The 11523-nt window shown below is 45.1% G+C and overlaps 1 non-coding gene across 1 annotated transcript; it reads right to left on the minus strand.

Moving 5' to 3' along the window:
* Window positions 1-1317: 1317 nt before the first annotated feature.
* Window positions 1318-1455, minus strand: LOC114817013. The gene has a single exon (XR_003764849.1). It is a non-coding gene; the product is annotated as a small nucleolar RNA SNORA7 (small nucleolar RNA).
* Window positions 1456-11523: the final 10068 nt, after the last annotated feature.

Raw genomic sequence — 11523 nt, forward strand, 5'->3', positions numbered from 1 at the left:
TCTCTGGGCCTCAGTTACCTCAGGTGCCAAAAAGGGGGATTAAGAGTGTGAGCCCAATGTGGGACAGGGACTGTGTCCAACCTGATTAACTTGTATCTTCCCACTGCTTAAAACAGTGCTTGGCACATGGTAATCTCTTAACAAGTACCATCATTATTCTTATTTATTATATGTAAAAAGCTTTCTCCCAGTTGCTTCACTGCACTCTGGGCCCCAGCAGGAACACGGCCGGCAGGGACAAGAGCGGGTGAGTGACACAGTGCCATCCGCCAGAGCTATAATCAATTCTTTCCTGACAGGACACTCCATCATATAGTGTCTAAAAAACACACAAACATCTGACACCCTGTCTCCAGCAGGCACCATTACGTCTGGGACCAATCACCCCATCAAGCAGCTAATTCATATTTTGCAAACACCCTATATGCTTCCTAAGGGTTTAGCAACTACAATACCATGGAATTCTCCTTCTAAAAGCCCTCACTCTCATAACCCATTTAGCAGCAACAGACGTGTCTGCTGATTCTGTTGTACTGTACTCTCCCAACAGCTTACACATGGTGCTCAATAAATGTGATTGATTGATTGGTTCCCAAATAGCTGTTGATAGTATTAAGCCATTTGGAGAGAATAGGTATGTTTCTGCCCAATCTTGGGGACTCCTTGGTTGGGGATATGTTCCCCAATGCAGTCTCCCCCAGTGCAGTCTCCCCCTATAGACTTTAAGGTCTTTGTGGGCAGGGATCATGTCTACCACCTCTATTGATTTGTACTTTCCCAAGGGCTTAGTACGGTGCGCTGCACACAGTAAGTGCTTGATAAATACCATTGATTGATTGATTATTTGGTTAGAAAAGGCCTTGCTGATGCACTAAAGTGGTTTTGTGGAATTGGAAACTTATTGTTGGTAAATCCAGGGGATTAATGTATAAATGGAATTCATTTTTGTACATATGTCTAGAGAAAAGTGACAGAGCCTGTTAAACTTCTTTTTTGCCCAGCTTCCTGAATCCCCATCACCACGTTCTAGTTTGATTTCAACCCTAGAGCCACGGGCCAGACTTATTTTTATGGCTACATCTACCTTTTTTGTCTTGTCTTATGCTGTCAACTCGTTTCTGACCCACAGCGATTCCATGGACACATCTCTCCCAGAGTGCCCCACCTTCATCTGCAATTGTTCTGGTAGTGTATCCATAGAGTTTTCTTGGTAAAAATATGGAAGTGCTTTACCATTGCCTCCTTCCGTGCAGTAAACTTGAATCTCTGCCCTCGACTCTCTCCTGTGCCACTGCTGCTCAGTACAGGTGAGTTTTGACTTGTAGCAGATTGCCTTCCACTCACTAACCACTGGCCAAGCTAGGAATGGAATGTGTATGTCTCTGCTTGACTCTCCCTCCCACAGCCGAGACTGGTAAAGTACTGGAAACTCTCCAGGTGTAATCCTGAGAGGGGACATCTACCTGTACTCCTGGCTAATTTCCAGTATCAAAGGCTAAGAGTTCTTACTCCTCAGGCCTGCTGATGTACAGCCAAGCCTAGTTCCACTATGTGTTTGCCATATAACCTTGAGCAAGTAATTGTACTTCTCTGTGCCTCAGTTTCTTCATCTGTAAAACGAGGATGCCATAGTTGTTTCCCCTCCCCCTAAAACTATGAGCCCCATATGAGTTAGGGACTGTGCCCGCCTTTTCATCTGCTTTCTACTCCAGCCCTTAGCACATGGTAAGTGCTTAACAAATACCACTAAAATAATGATGATGATGATGGTATTTGCAAATGTTTTCAAGTCCAAGGAGCCAGCCTGACAAAGGATGATCTTTGTATTTGCACAGAGAGGAAGAGGTGGCTGATTAAACAATGGGCTCTCCAGCCCCACCCAACTGTCTGGCAGAAATCTGGAAGTGTCATTTTCAAACTCGAAAGCCAAACCTCAGGTTGAAAGAATTTTGAATGGACTGTGGGTATAGATGTGGATAATAATATTAATAATGATGGTGTTTGTTAAGTGCTTACTATGTGCCAAGTCCTGTTCTAAGCACTGGGGTAGACACAAGGTAATCAGGTTGTCCCATGTGGGGCTCACAGCCTTAATCCCCATTTTACAGATGAGGTAACAGGCACAGAGAAGTTAAGTGGCTTGCCCAAAGTCACACAGTTTACAAATGGTGGAGCCAGGATTAGAACTCACAACCTCTGATTCCCAAGCCCTTGCTCTCTCCACTAAGCCACATTGCTTCTGTGTTAGCTAGTCAAATAGTGATTCAGTGGGCAGATGGTTCAATGCCATCTTCTTTCTCTTTTCCCAACTGTGTGTCCTCTACCCATCAGGTCTCTTCCCAGAAAGCTAACCAGTCTCCCCTACCTGATAGTTCTAAATCAGAGGCAGGCTGATTGTTTGCTGTCATAGGGTCATCATGTTGGATATTTAGTGCTTAGTGCAGTTCTCTGCACACAGTAAATACCATCAAGTGATTATTCACCCCACCCCCACTCACTTCTTCCTTTAGTCTAGTTTGGTCCAAGTGTTGTTTTAAAAAAAGGATCTGGGCAGCAGAGTGAAGTGTATACTGGAGAGGGAACAGTCCAGCTTCCCACCCCAAACCCACCCACCTAAGGGCTTGCTTTGTTTTTTTTCTATTTTATAATCTTTCCCATACTGGCCATGTTACAACCAAGTGGCCCCAGGTTCCCCATGGAGGCAGTGTGGACAGGAAGAAGGCTGTGGAAGGAGGGCAGTGGAGGCAGGTTTGGGGTGGGTTAGTAGGGATGTCAACCCTCTCAGAATGGCACCTGGAGATTTTCCAGTACTCAAAAGAAACTGAACCCCACAGCCCCCTTCAGCCCCGAACTACTTATATACATGTTCATAATGTATTTATTTATATTCATGTCTGTCTCCCCCTCTAGATGGTAAGCTCACTTTGGGTAGGGAATGTGTCTGTTATCCTGTACTTTCCCAAGGCTTTTAGTATAGTGCTCTGCACATGGTAAGTGCTCAATACAAGTCTCAAATTCAAGAGGGAGAGTCAAACAGAGGCATACCCATTCCATTTCTAGCTTGGCCAGTGGCAAATGAGCGGAAGGCAATCTGCACCCCCCGCGTTGCCGGGCAGTGGTGGCATGGGAGAGAGTCAAGGGCAGAGACTGCGCGGAAGGAAGCAATGGTAAACCACTTTCAGATTTTGACCAAGAAAACTCTATGGATACACTACCAGAATGATTGCAGATGAAAATGAGGCGTTCTGGGAGAGATGTGTCCATGGTATTGCTATGGCTCGTGGATGACTCGTCATCATAAGACAAGTAGGGATGTACTGTACTCTCCCAAGCCCTTAATACAGTGCTCTTCACAGGGTAAGAGCTCAATAAATATGATTAAATGAATGAATGATGCTAAGAGGATGGGGACAAACATACAAGTTTTTAAAACAGGGCAGGGGTAAGGGGAGGTAGGATAAGATGGGGTGGAGGGAGGTACTTGTCAGATGGCAGGTGAGGAGGCAGTCTGCTGAGGGTCAAAGTGTCAAAGGCAGTTTAGGGTGGTAGTTAAAGCCATGAGAGCGAATAAGTTCTCCAAGAGAGTGGGTATAGATGGAGAGTAGAAGAGGACCCAGAACTGTACCTTGAGGGACTCCCACAATTAGGTGAGGAGGAGCCCTCAAAAGAAACTGAACCCCACAGCCCCCCTCAGCCCCGAACTACATATATACATGTTCATAATGTATTTATTTATATTCGTGTCTGTCTCCCCCTCTAGATGGTAAGCTCACTTTTGGTAGGAAATGTGTCTGTTATCTTGTACTTTCCCAAGGCCTTTAGTATAGTGCTTTGCACATGGTAAGTGCTCCAAAAATATCGATTGGCAAACTTTTCCTCTCTCCAAGGCCACCAAATGTCTGAAGAAAGAGCAAATAGAAATAAAACTATTTCAATGGTTCTATAAGTGACAGAAGTGATTTGGGAGACACACTGGACAACAGCTGCTAATGACTGTGTTCCCCAGAAATAACACCTATTCAACTTCTCTTTGGGGACTTTCTCTTGCTCTCTGGCTTCATTTTGTCTTCTCTCTATGTTTTCCCTTCTCCCTCACCTCAGCCTTTCTATGTACTGTCTGTATTTCAGTGCTTCTGTCCGTAATTGTGCATATATTCCCTTTTCTGATTATGGGAGAGGAGGTGTCTCTTGCTATATGACTGTCTCTCCGTCTTTAACTCTGAGTATTTGTCTCTGGGTTTTTATGGGATTCTGTAGGGGAGCATGCGACTCCCACACTAAAGTTTCTTGACTGAAAATTGCTTGGAGAATTTATCTCTTTTGAGATTTAAGCTCCTCCTTAATGAGATCAACCTTAACAGAACAACAGATGGGCAGCTGATTTCTCTGACTTTTTCAATTTGAGGTCTGCCCTCAATCCCTCTCAACATTTTGATGTTCATTTATCTGCATCTGGCTGCTGTTTGCTCTTTCTGCTCCCCACTGCTCTGGTCTGTAAGCCCGTCAAACGGCAGGGACTGTCTCTATCTGTTGCTGACTTGTTCATCCCAAGCGCTTAGTACAGTGCTCTGCACATAGTAAGCGCTCAATAAATACTATTGAATGAATGAATGGTCTTCAAGGGGTGGGGGAAAGGCACCTTCTTGGTAAGATCCATTCGCTCTCCGAAAACAAAGGAAATCATGAACAAATGGTTGAGATCTAATGAATAAACCATGTGCCTGAAGTGGAAAAAACGAACCCTTAGCTCCTTCTAGTCAGGGAATACTCTGTTGTATCGTAATCTCCCAAGTGCTTAGTACGTGCTCCGCACACAAACACTCAATAAATGCCATTAATCAATCATATTTACTGAGTGCTTACTGCATGCAGAGCACTTTACTAAACTCTCAAGAGAGTACAACATAATACAAGAGGCACATTTCCTGGTCATGACGAACTTACAGTCTAGATGCCTTTGATTGTGAATTAGTGGCATCACCCAAGGGGTGCAGTCAGAAAGATAGCTATGCTCCCCATGAATGTTTTTCTTCAATTCAGTTGCATTAAGCATTTTTCTGTGTGCAAAGCACTGTACTAAGTGCTTGGGAGAGTACAATACAACAACAGACACATTGCCTGCCCACAACGAGCTCAGTCTAGAGGGGGAGACAAACATTAATATACATAAATAAATAAATTACAGATATATATATATATGTTGTGGGGCTGGGAGGGAGGATGAATGAAGGGAGTAAATCAGGGAGATGCAGAAGGGAGTGGGAGAAGAGAAACTTTTTTGGAGATGTGCCTTCATCCACAGTTGCCTCCCCACCCTCTCTATAAGCAGCCAAGGATATGTGTAGCTCCGAGATAACTGTAGTTCAGCCAGTGGGCAAGGCTAACCCAACAAGGAATCAGCGTAGAAACAAGTTCTGCTTGGACCCAGGGGACAGCTTCTGGATCCCTACCCCATGGTAGTGGTGCCACACTGCCAGCTGTGAGGGCCAGGGCAGTCAGGAGGCTCAAAGCCTAGGGTACTCTGCTCCTAGGGCTGGGTGCTGGGGGCAGAGGGGAAAGGTAGAGCCGAGATTCATAGTGTTGCCCGAGGATGCCTGGTGGTCCCCCGCCCACCCCTCCCCTTACACTATTCCAGAAGACCCCACCCATAGTGGAAGCAGCATGGTTTAGTGGAAAGAGCCTGGGATTGGGAGTCAAAGGACATGGGTTCTAATCCCAGCTCTGCCACTTGTCTGCTGTATGACCTTGGGCAAATCACTTAACTTCTCTGGGCCTCAGTTACCTCATCTGCAAAATGGGGATTAAAAGTGTGAGCCACTCATGGGACAACCTGATTACCTGTATCTACCCCAGTGCTTAGGACAGTGCTTGGCACATAGTAAGTGCTTAACAAATACCATTATTATCATTATTATTATTATTTTGAGGCGTGAGATGGTTGTTGGCTGAGGCAGTGGTTGGGGTTGAGAAACTCCCTGGGCTTTCCCACGTCTTTGCTTTCCCTGGGGTCAGGGGGTCGGTGCTGCAGGCCCTACTCCCTTCCCTGCTTCAAGCCTGTTCCAATCAGGCTGGATACTGGCAGCTCCAGTCCAACTGACATGCTCCCAGGTAACTATTTCTTGGCAAATCCTACCTGAGGCCATTTTCACCAGTCCTTGCGAGGTCCCCTTTTTGGGCAGACAAAACCTGCAGGGACCTTCTGGGGCCACTTTTTGAATAAGGACTCCTGTTTTGGGGACAGCACCCTCTTCCCTGAACCCCAAAAGGGAAAAATCTCTGGGAGCCAAAGTCAGTCAATCATATTTATTGAGCGCCTACTGTGTGCAGAGCACTGTACTTAGTACTTGGAAGAGTATGATATAGAAATAGATACATTCCCTGCCCACAATGAGCTTACAGCCTTGAGGGACATCCCCTGCCAGCCAAGAGTGGCCACAAGGCCCCTTCCTCTGCCTAAGTGGTCCTCCATGGGCACCGAAGTGTCCATAGATGTAGCTAAAGAATTGTGCTGCTTCTTTTCTGTCTAATTCATTCCACACCAATGCTTCCAATTTTTCTTCTGTTGAAGGTAAAAGGTTCAACTAGGAAGGTATTCTTTATATCTTTCCATTTGTTCACTAATTACTTATTTTGTTTTAGCTGTCATTTGTATGCAGACTCAGTTCTGCTTCTAAATTTTCTGAGAATAGTTCTTCTTCTCTGGTTGCCTGGGAAACATCTCCAATTGGACACTTATTATTTAATATGGATGAGAAAGGAATGTTATTTTTAGGCCTTGAGACTCTCTCACCTCTGGGTCTTCTCGTTCCGACTTCTCTTCAAACTATGCCACAAAACTGAGGGTCCTTTTTATAAGACTGATTGCTTTCATTGTTTTGTTTTCCTCACTGACTCTGTTGTCAAGAAAAATAGATTAAACACCAGTCATTATTTCCTCAGAATGGTCTGCATTAGCAACCTTGGGGTGAGTTGTAGTTTCTAGAATTGATAACATCCTGACCAAGGTTGCTCCAACAGTGTAAATAAAAATAATAACTGTATTGAAGTGCTTATTCTATGTCAAGCACTGTGTTAAGACCTGGGGTAGAAATAAATGGACAGGATACAGACTCTACCCTATATGGGTCTCCCTGTTTGTAGATGAGGAAGAAGGGGTATTGAATTTCCATTTATAGAGGAGGAAACTGAGGCTCAGAGAAGTTGTGACTTGCCCAGGGTCACCCAGTAAGCAAGTGGTGGAGCCAGGACTAGACCCCTTCGACTGGGGCAGTTGCCTCAGGCCCTGGGCCTTCGGGAATCCCCTCCCTTTCCAGAGAAGGAGACCTACGAAAGGTACCTCTTGCAAAGAGGTGGGGGAAAGGTGGGAGCAGGGGGGTGCCCATCTGAGTCACTGGACAGCCATCCCACCACCCCCAGTGGTCCTATGTGGTGGCACCAGGAGCAGCGGGGTCCCTGGGGACATAGGATTGACCTTCCTCCCAGGAGGGGTGAGAAGTGACATTAAAAAGAAGAGAGAGGCATTAAAAGTGGAATTTCTATGCTTTAAAAACCCCTCCTATCTATGCCCCAACCAACTCCTGCACCAGGTGACTTTCTTCTGGCTCCGGGTCCCTCTGTGGACACTCCTGGCATTGACCTTCCCGCAACTCTCCCATTTCCATCCTATCCCAAGTGCACTCCTTCAGAAAGCCTTCCCTGACTGCCCAGAACAGTGCTGAGCCCCTGAGGATGCGTAATCAACAGCATTGCCTGACAGCAGCAGATCACTAATTGCTCCATCACCGCGGCCTCCTTCCACCGAGGCCCTGGGTCTTCCCTTGTCTGTCTTGTTTGGTTTGTGTTCCAGCATCCTCGGCTTTTGCTCTGGAGGTCCTGTTGCATCGCGGTGTTGGTCCAGGTGTCTGAGTGACGGTTTCTCCTCTTAGACTTTGGTGGCAGCACTGGCCTTCTCTGGGGCAGCATTAAATGGCCAGAGCTCGTGGAGGCTCTAAATAAAGAGCAGGTGACAGTGATGTCGCTGATGACCACGTTCTTTTTCACAATCTAACTGTTCCTCCCTCAGCTGATTCAGGCTGGTTTAACCATCTCTTCTTTAACCGATTTGGCTTCAAGTTCCTGTTCAAACTTTCACCAAGCTCCTGTATTTACTATCCACAAGAGAGGGGGGTCTTCAGTCCTGATTTTATTATACTGCTTATCACTATTGCCTTGGCCCTGTCCTTCAAAGGCAACAGACCTTCTGTCCCGTATTTCCACTACCCCCACCTTCTGAGGAAATGGAATTATAATTGTTGTATTAACAGAAGGGGAAACTGAGACACAGAAGCTAAGTCATTTATCCACCATAATTGGCAAGGGATCGAAAAGTCTAAATTCAGTGCTTTCTCCCCTAAACAGAGGTACCCTTCAATTCTGTCATCCTTGCTGCCCTTTCTCTAGTATCTCTAGAGTTAAACTTTCACTACTTCCAAATTCATACTTTCTCATTCTATTCCCGTCCTTGCTGCTGATTGATTCCCACAGTTTAAAATAGACAAAACTAAATTCTCAGGATACTGGATGCTTGGGTGAGTGGAGGAGAAAGGGGAGGGATAAAGGGAGCGGTAGATTCTGCCTGTTGAGAGCAGAAGAAAAAGCCATATTCTGCTGCTAATTGGCTGCATGATGCAAGCAAAACATTTGTCCTCTCTATTGCTTTATCTGAAAATTTACGACTCTTAATGACTGCTAAGCTTACCTCACTGGTTCTGAGCAATAATTAAGGAGGGGGACTGAAAGCATTTTGGCACTGTGGAAAAGGCTCGTTTATCATAGATAATATAGTCCTTGATTTATGGACTCCTAATTTCCGGTGGTGCTGTGTGCAGATCTGACATTCCTTCTCTCACCCTCAGTGTTTATCAAAGCCAAGTAGTTAGAATATGTTAGAATTTACTGAAAGAATAAAAGGCCTAATTATGCTACCTTCCCTTTTTACCTGGTTAAGTCTTTCAGCAATTTGACAGAGGCAACTATCTCCTGTTTCTAATACCTTCATCACCAACAATGTAAACAGTTTACTAGACTGTAAACTTGTTGTGGGCAGGGAACATTCCTGCCAACTTTTTTTTCTTTTTCTTGATAGTTGTTAAGCACTTACTATGTGCCAGGAGCTGTACTAAGCCCTGGGGTAGGTACAAATTAATTAGGTTATATCTCTGTCCCTGATGGGGCTCATAGTCTTAATCCCCATTTTATAGATGAGGTAATTGAGGCTTAGAGAAGTTAAGTGACTTACCCAAGGTCACACAGCAGACAAGTAGGGGAGGTGGGATTAGAACCCAGGTCCTTCTGACTCTCAAGCCCATGCTCTTAGAGGCCATGGTGCTTCTCTCTTGCAGTGTACTCTCCCCCAAGTGCTTAGACAGTGCTCTGCACGTAATAAATGTTCAACAGATCCACTAATTGATTCACTTCTCAAGAATGGACACCCCTGTGATATTTTTAATTTGGCTATCAATAAATGTTAAAAAATACTTTTGAATTATGACTTCCAAAAAAATTCCCTTTTCTTATATGACAAGAAGTCAAGAACTATGTATGAGTCCTGTCCTGAAAGATTTTGAAATGCCTTAGCTGAACCTTTCCTTTGAATGTCATTCATTTACAGATGCAGGGTTAGATACAGATTCATGGAGGAATTACCTCCTTGCCTTCTAAGTGTACACCTCCTCTCTCCCTCAGAACAAAGTCTTATCATCATTGGTGGTTTTGAAGCAACTGATGGTGCGTTATTCCCGCCTGTTGACCTCTCTTTGATTCCAGGGTCCACCACCTGACCTCATCACACAGAAAAGACCAGACTGAACTCTTTTTCCCACTTCTGGCATCACTGGGTCACCTTTACCCTTCTTTCATGATATTGCAAGTAACACCATCCTCGAGAAGCAGCGAGGCCTAGTGGAAAGGACCTGGGCTTGGGAGTCAGAGGACCTGGGTTCTGATCCCAGCTCTGCCACTTGCCTACTGTGTGACCTGGGGCAAGTCACTTAATTTTTCTGTGCCTCGGTTTTCTCATCTAATAATGTTGGGATTTGTTAAGCGCTTACTATGTGCCGAGCACTGTTCTAAGCGCTGGGGTAGACATAGGGGAATCAGGTTGTCCCACGTGGGGCTCACAGTCTTAATCCCCATTTTACAGATGAGGGAACTGAGGCACAGAGAAGTTAAGTGACTTGCCCAGAGTCACACAGCCGACAAGTGGCAGAGCTGGGATTCGAACTCATGAGCCCTGACTCCAAAGCCCGTGCTCTTTCCACTGAGCCACGCTGCTTCTCATCTGTAAAATGGGGATTCAATAACCATTCTCCCTTCTACTTAGACCGAGCCCCACGCCTGATCCACTTATCTTGTACTTTTTCCAGTCCTGGCATATACTGAGTGCTTAACAAATACCATATATATCCTGGTCAGACATTGGTCGGTGGTCAATCCAGCCCACATTCTGTCTCCAAATGTGGAACAAAAAAGTGTTTGGGGGGAACCATATGGTGGTTGCCTTCTTTGAACGCCACTTCCATAATTCTCTGTAACCACCTTTCCCTCTGGTCTTTTTTCTGACTATGCTGCTTCCTGTGGTGATATATCCCATATGCCCATCACCTGTGTTTCCTTCAACTTTATTAATAATGTTGGTATTTGTTAAGCGCTTACTATGTGCAGAGCACTGTTCTAAGCGCTGGGGTAGATACAGGGTAATCAGGTTGTCCCACATGAGGCTCACAGTTAATCCCCATTTTACAGATGAGGGAACTGAGGTACAGAGAAGTTAAGTAGGTGCCCTCTTGTCCTAGGCATGTCAGATATTTTGAACAATCCCATGTTTCCCCAATCCACCTCTTGGTGTTTTTGTGAGCTTCAGTTAGGTTTCTTCTCAATAATAATAATAGTTTGTGACATTTGTTAACTACTTACTATCTGCCAGTCTCTGTGCTAAGCACTGGAGTAAATACAAGATCCCACATGGGGCTCACATTCTAATTAGGAGGAAGCACAGGTATGCAATCCCCAATTTGCAGATGAGGTAACTGAGGCACAGAGAAGTGAAGTGACTTGCCTAAGATCACGCAGCAGGTACATGACGGAGTCAGCATTAGAGCCCAGGTCTTCTGGTTCACAGGACCATGCTCTTTCCAGTAGGCATGCTGTTTCCCATGAAGCAGTCTCAGTCAAGACTTCTGTCAGTCAACATCATTTATTAAGCACCCGTATGCAGAACCCCATGCAAAGACCTTCGAAAAGTACAATAGAATTAGTAATAATAACAGCATTCATTTGTTCATTCAGTCATATTTATTGAGTGCTTACTGTGTGCAGAGCACTGTAATAAGCACTTGGGAGAGTACAATATGACAATAAACAGACACATTCCCTGCCTGACCTAAACCCTCCCCTCCAGAAGTTTCGAGTGGGGGAGTCAGGCATTGTAAAAACTTACAAATAGGAAGAAATAATAAAGATGCTTAAGTGTGCTTTGTGGGGAGT

This window comes from Ornithorhynchus anatinus, chromosome 1 (genome assembly GCF_004115215.2).
Source record: "Ornithorhynchus anatinus isolate Pmale09 chromosome 1, mOrnAna1.pri.v4, whole genome shotgun sequence".
NCBI classification, from domain to species: Eukaryota; Metazoa; Chordata; class Mammalia; order Monotremata; family Ornithorhynchidae; genus Ornithorhynchus; species Ornithorhynchus anatinus.